Raw genomic sequence first — 10,376 nt, forward strand, 5'->3', positions numbered from 1 at the left:
GTAGTTATGACCTCCTGCCTAGAATTAAAATCATTCACCTCACTTTTGACCTCAGCCTCGACTTTTATATCTAATCACTCATATATCAAAAACAACAAGAATAATTCAAACTTCCCTTTGAGCCAGAATACAGAATCACATTCTGCCCTAACCAGTATGTTCTGCCATAACCAGTAGATATTTTCTTCCTTGTAAATCATTTTTTAAAATTGTTACTACTTAAGTATGGTTGCTATACAGTGTTATACTAGTTTCAGTGCACCGCACAGTGATTCCGCAATCCTGTACATTAAGCAACCCTCGCCACAATAAGTGCGCTCACCACCCGTCAGCACGCAAAGTTATTACAACATCACCGACTGTATTCCCTACGCTGTACTTTTCATCTCAGTGACTTAGTCCTTCTCTACCTGGAAGTTTGTAACTCTTAGTCCCCTTCACCTATTTTGCTCATCCTCTCAACCCACCTTACAAATCATTTTTTAATTACAAAAAAGTCATGCTTTTCTTAAAAATTAAACTTCCCTCCCTTATACATTTTTTTAGCATTTAGTCTTTACTTTCTAGAGGCAAATAATGAATTGAGGATTCACAAGACAAAAAAAATATGTTTGTGTGTGTGTGTGTCCTGTATATACACATATGTGTGCTTACATATAGACTGCTTAGTATAAGAAAAATTATATATAGCATGGAGTTCATTTTAAAACACACACACACACACACACATACACACACTTTTAAGAAACAATTGATTATAGTGTTCCCAAAAGGCTATGGTACTTTTTTTTTTAAGATTTATTTACTTATTTAAATAATCTCTACACCCAACCTGGGACTTGCACTCACAACCCAGAGATCAAGAGTCACATACTCTTCCAACTGAGGCAGCCAGACACCCTAAGACTATGATATTTTAGGAGCGCCTTGGGTGGGCCAGCTGGTTAAGCATCCACAACTCTTGATTTCAGCTCAGGTCATGATCTCAGGGTCTTGAGATCAAGCCCCACGTCGTGCCCCACACTGAGCGTGGATTCTGCTTGAGATTCTCTCTCTCCCTCTGCCCCTCCCCCTGCTCGCACATTGTCTCTAAATAAATAAAATCTTAAAAAAAAAAAAAAAGGTTATGGTACTTTAGAGACAAGTGGTATACATTAAATTCATTTCCCAAGAAAATATGTTTCTTCTCTTTCAAGGTGATAAGCATGTCCTGTTTGACAACAATCTTCCAACATATGGATTCTAATACAAGATACTTAAGTTTTTGCTAAACTGTTCGATATCTCCCACATTGGGAAGCTGTATTTCTAAAGGGGCTCCTTTTGACTTAGGACCAGTGTCTACGAAGCAAAATGTTCTGTAATGTTTCCTTACCACTAAAGGGAGCCATTCCCTTTCTGTGATTCTCCCTTTGGCAGACAGAACGTAACTGAGATTTTTATTTCCAGAGATGAAGCCTCAAAACCCTTATCACATGCATTTTCTTTCCCCCAAATTTCAGACCTTTTCTTCAGAAGCAGAAACGACTGTGCACATGAACTCCTACACAGATCAAGAGGGGCAGCTCCGTAGATGTCTCCCCAGCGTGCACCCGCTATAGTCCTCAGGGCTCCACAGATCAGAGCTGGAAACCTCTGCTAGGAGCAGCCTATGTGCTCTCGGGCCAGTGGTTCCCGAACCTCGGTGAGCATAGAATCACCTAGCCATGTGGTTAGAATGCAAAGTCCCAGGCACCATCTCTAGGAGATCCGAGAGTTGTCGTGGATACCGGGAATCCACACCCACTTCTGGGCGGTCCTGGTGTGAGTGGCCTGGGTCTCACCACACTTTGAGGGCCCTGCTCCAGGTCAGTGTTTCTCAACCTACAGAAACTCTAAGGGGTGTGCTGTCATTAGTAGGTCTGCACACGCATTTTTTGTTGTTGTTAATGAAATTGAATAGTCTAGGGAAGAACAAAAAAGCACAGAATTCTTCAAATAATAAAAAAGCACTGTTTCCTCAAGCCTTTATTTTGGATATGTACTTAAGTGTAATGGTCTTGATGTAAATAAAACATAGATATTAGCAGTGCTTCAGTGAAAAGAGCTTGCGATCCACTGGGCAGGGACATATTCTCTGGTTGGACTTTGTGAAGTCTCCAAGCCACCAGTTCTGGTTACCAAACCCTCAGACCCATTAGTACAGAACGGCGTCCCTTGTTCTCTGCTCTGGTCCCTTTACTACCTCTGCCCAATGTCAGCCCTCAGGGAACAGGAAGCTGCCACTACACGGAGCCATGTTCTGAATCCTGAGCGTCCATGGGCCTGAATAAACCAGGAGATTCCAGCAGGCTGAAAGGTCATGAAAATAGGGGATGGTGGGGCTCCCAAAGGACCGAGGGCCTTCACATCCTCCTCAACCCCGTGTGTTGAACAACCTCATGGCACTGAAAACTCAGTGTGTAAAACCATCTGCCTTCGAGAAAGAACTGAAGTCAAAAGCAACACACAGCTTGGCTAAAGAAGTGAAAACCGGCACCAAACCATTTTAAAGCAGTTATTGTTTACATTCTGTTTAATATACAACTTGTCGAAAGAGAGGTCAGCCCTGAAGACGGAAAGCTCAGACGCAAGTTGGTAAAAGATCTGGTACCGATGAGTGACACCAGAACCAAATGCAGAGGACACTTGACACCTCCCTTCACGGTGACATCTTTCTTCTTCTTTTTCTCTTCTTTCTTCTCCTCCTCCTGCCTTCCTCCTTCTCCATCTTCTTTTCCTTCTCTCTAGGCTCCCACGGTTTCTCTCTTCCTTCACGCTCCCTCATCTTTTGTGTCTGATTTTTTCTATCCTTTCTACCCTGCCTGTGCTGCCCTGCTCACCCCCGACTCTCAGGATGAGGAGGGGACTAGCGTGGTCTCCAGACTCTGCTAGGTCTCAAGTGACCCTGGGCAGCCACGAAGTTGCCGTACGATTCTTTTTTTTTTTTAAGATTTTATTTATTTATTTGACAGACATAGAGACAGCCAGCAAGAGAGGGAACACAAGCAGGGGGAGTGGGAGAGGAAGAAGCAGGCTCACAGCGGAGGAGCCTGATGTGGGGCTCGATCCCATAACGCCGGGATCACGCCCTGAGCCGAAGGCAGACGCTTAACCGCTGTGCCACCCAGGCGCCCCTGCTGTACAATTCTAACTTAATTAGTCTGTCTCACTTCTCGTTTCCCGTGGATAGCCTGAAAAATGATGTAGGGCTTCTAATGCCTTGAGCCCATATTCCTTCTCCTTATCCCCCACAAAGTTATTTTTTTCTTCTTAAAAATTACCCCCCCCCCAAAATCGTTTCTTCCGCGTCTTTAAACATAATCACATAGAGACCTCTTCTGTATCTGGAGGTTTGATACACCTGTGACTTAGCCTGCTTTATCACCAGTTTCCATTGTCCAACAATCCCCCAAGAAATGGGAAAAGATCGCAAAAATTATCCACAAAGTTATGGTCACATAAAATTGTTATCAATCTTGGGGCACCTGGGTGGCTCAGTCGGTGAAGCGCCTGCCTTGGGCTCAGGTCACGATCTCAGGGTCCTGGATTGATCCCTGTTATTGGACTCCTTGCTCAGCAGGGAGTCTGCCTCTCCCTCTCCCTCTGCCCCTGCCCTGTGTTCTCTCTCTGTATCAAATAAATAAATAAAATTTAAAAAAAACTGTTATCAATCTCAACCCAAAATCCGGTCTCCACTTCGTTCCTTCATTCCTCCAACAAGTACTTTTTCATGTGTTTGTTGATTCTATGTTCATTAATTGGAGCCTGCACTGTGCTATGCACGCGACCTTTTTTGTTTATTGAGGTATAATTTATATACAACGACATTTGCCATTTAAGGTGTATAGTTCAATGAGATTTGACCAAGATAAAAAGTCTTGTAACCGCCATTATAATCAAGATATTGAGTATTTCCATCACTTCAGAAAGCTCCGTTGTCCCACTTGGCACCCACACTGCCCTCTTCCTCCACAGGAAAACATCCTCAGCTATGTGAGATCTTGGGGCGTCATGCCAAATCCTGCTCAGGCTTCCAGAATGCTACCTCTGGTCTGTCTTCTGTGCCTATAATTTTCCCTTCTCCAGAAAGTCCTAAACACGCGATCCTGTATCATGTAGTCTTTTCTATATGGCTTCTCTCGCGCAGCGTAACACTCTTGAAACGGATCCATGTTCCTGTGTGCGTCAGAAGCTCATTCCTTTCTCTTGCGGAAGGTTTTCCGCGGCATGGCTGTTCCACCATCTGCTTGTCTAGGACACAGCGTTTGGTTCCAGTTTTTGGAGATTATGACTGAAGTTGCTATAAACATTTACACACAGATCTTTATGTAAACGTATGCTTTCTGTCTCTTGGATAAATACCTAGAAGTAGAATTGTTGGTAAAATAAGTGTGTTTACTTTTATTGAAATTTCTAAATTCCTTTCCTAAGTGACGATACCATTTGCATTCCCACCAGCAACATTCAGGAATTCTAGTTACTCCTTGTCCTTTAGGCACTCAGTATTGTTAGCATTAAGTTTTTGTTTTTATGTGTTCTAACAAGTGCGTGGTGTAATTCTACTGTGCATTTTCTGAATGACTAATACTGTTGAGCATCTTTTTATGCATTTGCCTGCCATTGGTGTGTGTCTTTGGTGAAACGTCTGTTCAGATCTGTGACCATTTTTGTATTAGGTTGTTTGTTTTCTTATTATTGCATCATAAGAGGTCTTTTTAATAAATTCTGAATACAAGACTTATCAGATAAGCCTTTGGTAAATATTTTTCTCCCAATCTGTGACATGTCTTTTACTTTAAGAGTATTTTTAGACAAGTAGAAGTGTTTCGGGGTTTTTTGGGTTTTGTTTTGTGTTGTTTTTTTTTTTACATTTCAATGAAGTTAAATTTATTGTTTATTTTAGGGACACTTTTTGTGTCCTTTTTAAGAATTTTTTTTTTTTGCCTAAACAGTAGTCACAACGGTTTTCTCCTATATCTTATAGAAAAAAATACCTGATAGTTTCAGGCCTATCATAAACCCTGTCTTTTTGAAGCTTGAAATATAGTGATTTCTGACAAGACGTTCCTCTGCAAAGTGGGTGCTCTGTTTGAAAACCTTGAAAGACAAACTCCAAAAGGGCTGAGCTTCCTCTGGTAGAAAAGTTACAGAAGAAACTGAATTAAATTTAACTCACAAGAAGAGCAAAATTTTAAAACACCGGGGCACCTGGGTGGCGCAGTCGTTAAGCGTCTGCCTTCGGCTCAGGGCGTGATCCCGGCGTTATGGGATCGAACCCCACATCGGGCTCTTCCACTATGAGCCTGCTTCTTCCTCTACCACTCCCCCTGCTTGTGTTCCCTCTCTTGCTGGCTGTCTCTATCTCTGTTGAATAAATAAGTAAATAAAATATTTTTTTAAAAAATTTTAAAACACCACTATTCTAAAGGCCCTTTACTCAGAAATACATTAAAATCACTGGGCATGAATAGTGGGCCTATTACAGACTGGGAACTGGGGTGCTAGCAAAGACTCTCTTTTGGCCAGACTTTCAGCCAGGTTCCCAGGGGGCCCTCTCCTCTTCTCCATGCCTAGACCTCGCCCCCATCCTGCCTTCAGCCCAGTGTTCCCAACAATCCTGCGGAGTCAGTTTAGCGAGAATCTCTCCCCTCTCGGCATCTGATCACCTTTGATCAATATCACATCAAATTCCTCATTCCCTGCATTTCGACATTGGCTCACCCTGGCCTACCTTCACCAAGAATCCTGTGATGTCGGTTTACTGAGAATCCTCTTACCTTGATGTAACCACTTAGTAATTTTCCATCCCCCAACCTGTCCTCCAACTCTGCTCCATGGCTATAAGTTTCCAGCTGACTTTATTGTATTCAGAGTTGAGCCCAGTCTCTGTCCCCTATCCAACAGTCTTGACACCTATAGCAACAGTCCTGAATAAAGTCTTTCCTATTGTTTTAAGAAGTGTCAGGATAATTTTTCCTTTAACAGTACCTGGGCTGGGGGAGGGGAAGACAGGAGAATGAACAAGATGCCCTGACCTCATGGACCTTAATGCCCAGAACTGAATGGGGACGGGAAGGGGTTTCCAGCTGCATGAGTGCCCAGGCTGAAGTCAGGAAAGCAGACAGAAGTGTCTCCAAACTGTCAAGGACAGGGAGCAGCTGCTCTTCAAAGATGATAGTGAGGAGTGGGGAGAAGCGCCAGGAAAGGCACCCCAGGCACCAGGAAAGGGAAGAAACGAGGTGAGGGGTAGGCTGGAGAGGAGGGGTAGGCTGGAGAGGGAGACCACGTCTCCGAGGGCTTGTGGGGGAGGAAAAGGGGATGTGCCATTTGCATTTTAGAGAAGTTGCTCTGGTCCCTTCCAGAAGCACAGGACTGGAGACAAGGATGCCTCCTGGCAGTAAAAGGAGGAGATGAGTGAAACCTGAGCTTGGTGGAGCAGGGGAGAAATGGGTACAGAGAAGAGAATCTGCCAGCTCTGGTGCTGGATGGTGGGAGAGGGAGGAGGAAATGGGAAAAGTGCTGGGCCTCTGGCTGGGTTGGGGTGCGGGGGTAGCACACGGCTCGCCAAGAAGGGAAATACAGGACAGATCATGTTTCTGGGCAACATTGCATGTTCTGTTTTGGGCAAGTTATGTCATGGCTGGTGTCCCCCCATCCACAAATTCATCTGTTGAAGTCCTAACCCCCAGGACCTCAGAACATGACCTTCTTTGGAGACAGGGTTTTGACAGAGATAATCACATTAACGTGAAGCCATTAGGGTGGGCCCTCATCCGGTACAACGGTGCCTTATGAAATGGGGACACTTGGACCCAAGGACGCAGATGGAGGACAGACATCGTGAAGAGACAGAGGGAGAAGACTGTCCCCTGTGATGCGAGAAACAAAGGCAGAAGAAAAATCACTAAATTTCCTTACTCCCTACGGCCCACTGACAAGTCCTTGAAACAGGCAGAGTGACATTCCTCTAGGAACTCAACTGCCTCGAGGTTGATACTTTGCTAAGGGCAAAGGGCAATCTTAGCCCAACCCCCAATACCTTGCAAGTCTACTTGAACATATAAAACTTCCTTTGGAAAGCTCCTTTATCTCTACCCCCACCATCCCAGATACAGGCTGGCAATCATCCCCCAAGCATATGACCCTCCGATATATATCTGAAGGGTCTCATGACTGAGTTTTTACTAAACAGTAACGAATGATCTTTCCTAACAATAGCTAGCCCCCTCAGGATCCTGGCAACCTTGTTTCCAAAACACCTGGGAAGCTTACACTTTGCCTAACCCCCTCCCAACTTGAAAGTCTATAATGGGCCACTCCTCATAATCCCAGTGCAGCTCTTTCTGCCCCGTGCTTTAATAAAACCACCTTTTTGCACCAAAGACTCACAAGAATTCTTTCTTGGCTGTCAGCTTTGAATCCTAATGTCTTTCCTACATCACCCTGCAAGCCTAGAAGAGAGGCCAGTAAACGCAGAGCTGATGTTCTTAGCACTTAGCATTTTCTTAAAATGTCCCTATGAGAAAACCATATTGTTCCACCTAAACTTACCAGACTTATCTGACAAATCAGTAATAATAATGATGATGATAGATGACATTTGCTAAGTGCTTGCTCTGTGCATTTCGTTGAAATGCTTTACATACAGTAATTTACTAAATCCTCCCCAGAATCTTAAGCTGAGCTTGATGCTCATTTTACAGAGGAGGAAACCATGGCACAGAACAGTTAAGCAACTAACCCAATGTCACACAGCACAGACAGATTATGTACTGTGCCACGGTTACGCAACCAAAAGAGACAGAATCAGGTATTGAACCCACAGTTTGCATCTGGAGTCTACAGGCTGATCTTGTATAGTCTGCCACACCACCCAAAGCTATGCCCTTTGTAAGAAGGAATGAACCCAGCCTATGAGACACAGAAAAGCAGAAGGAAGATGGTTTAATGAGTCAAAGTAGTACCAGAGGGGAAGCCTACATCAGCAGAGCTTCTGGAAAGTTCTAAGGAAAGGATATTAAGGAACTTCAAGCTAGAGACCATGTAACAGACAGGACCAGTTTAATTTTTGGAATATATGTGATTTTACAAAGTTGACTGATTTACACATCCCAATCCTCCAGAGTGCTTTATAAAATCCCTCTACAGGGGTCTATTGTTCCTATCTCATGGCTTACCCAGTGCCTTAGTCCGTTCAGGCTGCTGTAACAAAAATACCACAGACTGAATGGCTTATGAGCAGCAGAAATCTGTCTCACAGTGTTGGAGGCTGGGAAGTCCAAGGTCAAGGCACTAGCAGATTTGGTCTGGTGAGAACACATAGTCCTGGTTCATAGATCACTGTCTTCTTGCTGTCCTACATAGCAGAGGGGATGAGGGAACTTTCTGGGGCCTCTCTTAAAAGGGCACTAATCCCACCGATGACGGTTTTATCCTCATGATCTTCCAACGCCCAATACCATCACACTGAGGATTAGCTTTCAACATATGTGTTTGTGGGGGGGGGGGCTCACAAACATTCAGATCACAGCACCCAGTTATAAAGATTTCAAAAGGACCAAAGATGTAACAGATAAATTTTAAGGAAATAAGTATTTGGAGAAAATATAGCATCATTTTTGGAACATAATCTCAGAATGGGGAAGCATTTTCTAGGTAAGAAATTCTAAAGCTTCCCCCTCAAAAATAAATAAACAAAAGGATAATAAATTTGACTACATTAAAAGTTTCAAATTTCTGCATAGCACAAAATATCAAAAGTAAAATTAAGAGGCAAATGGTAAGTCTGGGAAATATATTTGCAAAACATATCTAAATCTATATTTATAAAAAGCACCTAAAAATCAATAAGAAAACATTACCAATATAATAGAAATTTGGACAAAAGAATTGAACAGATAGTAGGATGGAAGGAAGGGAAGGAGGGAAAAAGGAAGATAGGGAGGAAAAAGAATGTTTTTTAAGCATATGAAAAAATAGTCAAACTTACTCTGATGAAAGACCTATAAATTAAAACATTTTCCCCTTTCAAAAGGCAAAGAGACCCAAAAGCCTATTAATACTTTTTATTTGAGAGAGACTGAAGTGAAGCAAGCATGTTGGTGGGAATATAATATTGTCCAAGCTCTTTGGAGGCACAAGTAGCCACATTCATAGAAATATAACATATATACACCCAGCAATTCCTTTTCTAAGACAAAAAGGCAATACCCTGCCCGCCTAGGTTGATACCCTGTTCTGTCCCTGACCAGTGTGACCCTGGGCAATCACTTACCCTCCCTACGCTTCTACCTCATCTCCCAAATGGGTTAGACAATAATACCATCATCCTGAGTGTTACCTGAGTCAACTGAGACTCCTGCCTCGCCACGTGGGAAATACCAAGTCAAGATTTTGCTATTATTACTCTTTATGTCGATCTACCCCAAAACCAATCAACAAGGAAATCCACCACCAGCACTGTCTGTAAGATCGAACACAATGTAATTGTTCATCAAACGGCACAGACTAAACAATTGTGATACATCCCGACAGGGAAATCCAAAGGATGACCAGACTTGTGAATGCCATAGAACGATTTTCAGAATATCGTTGGGACGAGGGGAACAGTACCTATGGTACTCTATGTTTTGAACAAAAATCCTAAGTGGCTGATAAAGGAAAGGCACATCTATACTGGAATGCAAAGACTATCCCTGAAGGGTCACAAAGGAAACTTCTAGCAGCTGAAAGATGGGAGGTGCCAGAGAGAGCACAGATTTTAATCAGTAATGCACTATTGCAAGAGGGAAAAGTGTCCAACGTGAACTGCACTCAACTTCTATTTGTACAGAGTGGCTGGGCATTTTAAAGCAGAATGAACAGGGAAGGGTGGGATGGAGCTCAGTAGAGTTAAGGAAGCGAAAATTACAAAAAAAATCTGTAAACGGTGGAGTTGGTCCTGGTAAACCCCATGTGGTTCTTAACTCTGATGGAAGTTAGGCTCCTTACCTCCCCACAGAGGCTGGGAGACATGGGCCCTGTGTTCGGGTGTTGGCTGAAACCAACGGTAAATTGGGCAGCCTTCTGTTTTCTCAGGCAGCACTTCAAGTGCACCTAGGGTCACCTTGGGGATGCCTAGAAACCATGTTAGTGTTGCTGTTTGTTCAAGTCCTCATGGAGAGGTTGACAGGCCTCGTTGAGAGAGGGCTCAGAGGAGCCCGGCTCTTTTGGTTAAGGAGAAAAGCTTTGTCAGAGGGTGGTATCACTGTAAGACATGTGGGGCTCTCTGAATTCTCAATTTAATTTCAATACATAATGAGGTAAGTGGAGTTGGAGTAATCAACAAGGGAGGGACGTGACCCTCCGAATATCCCC

The sequence above is a fragment of the Ursus maritimus genome, unplaced genomic scaffold (genome assembly GCF_017311325.1).
Source record: "Ursus maritimus isolate PB19 unplaced genomic scaffold, ASM1731132v1 scaffold_23, whole genome shotgun sequence".
Classification (NCBI taxonomy): Eukaryota; Metazoa; Chordata; class Mammalia; order Carnivora; family Ursidae; genus Ursus; species Ursus maritimus.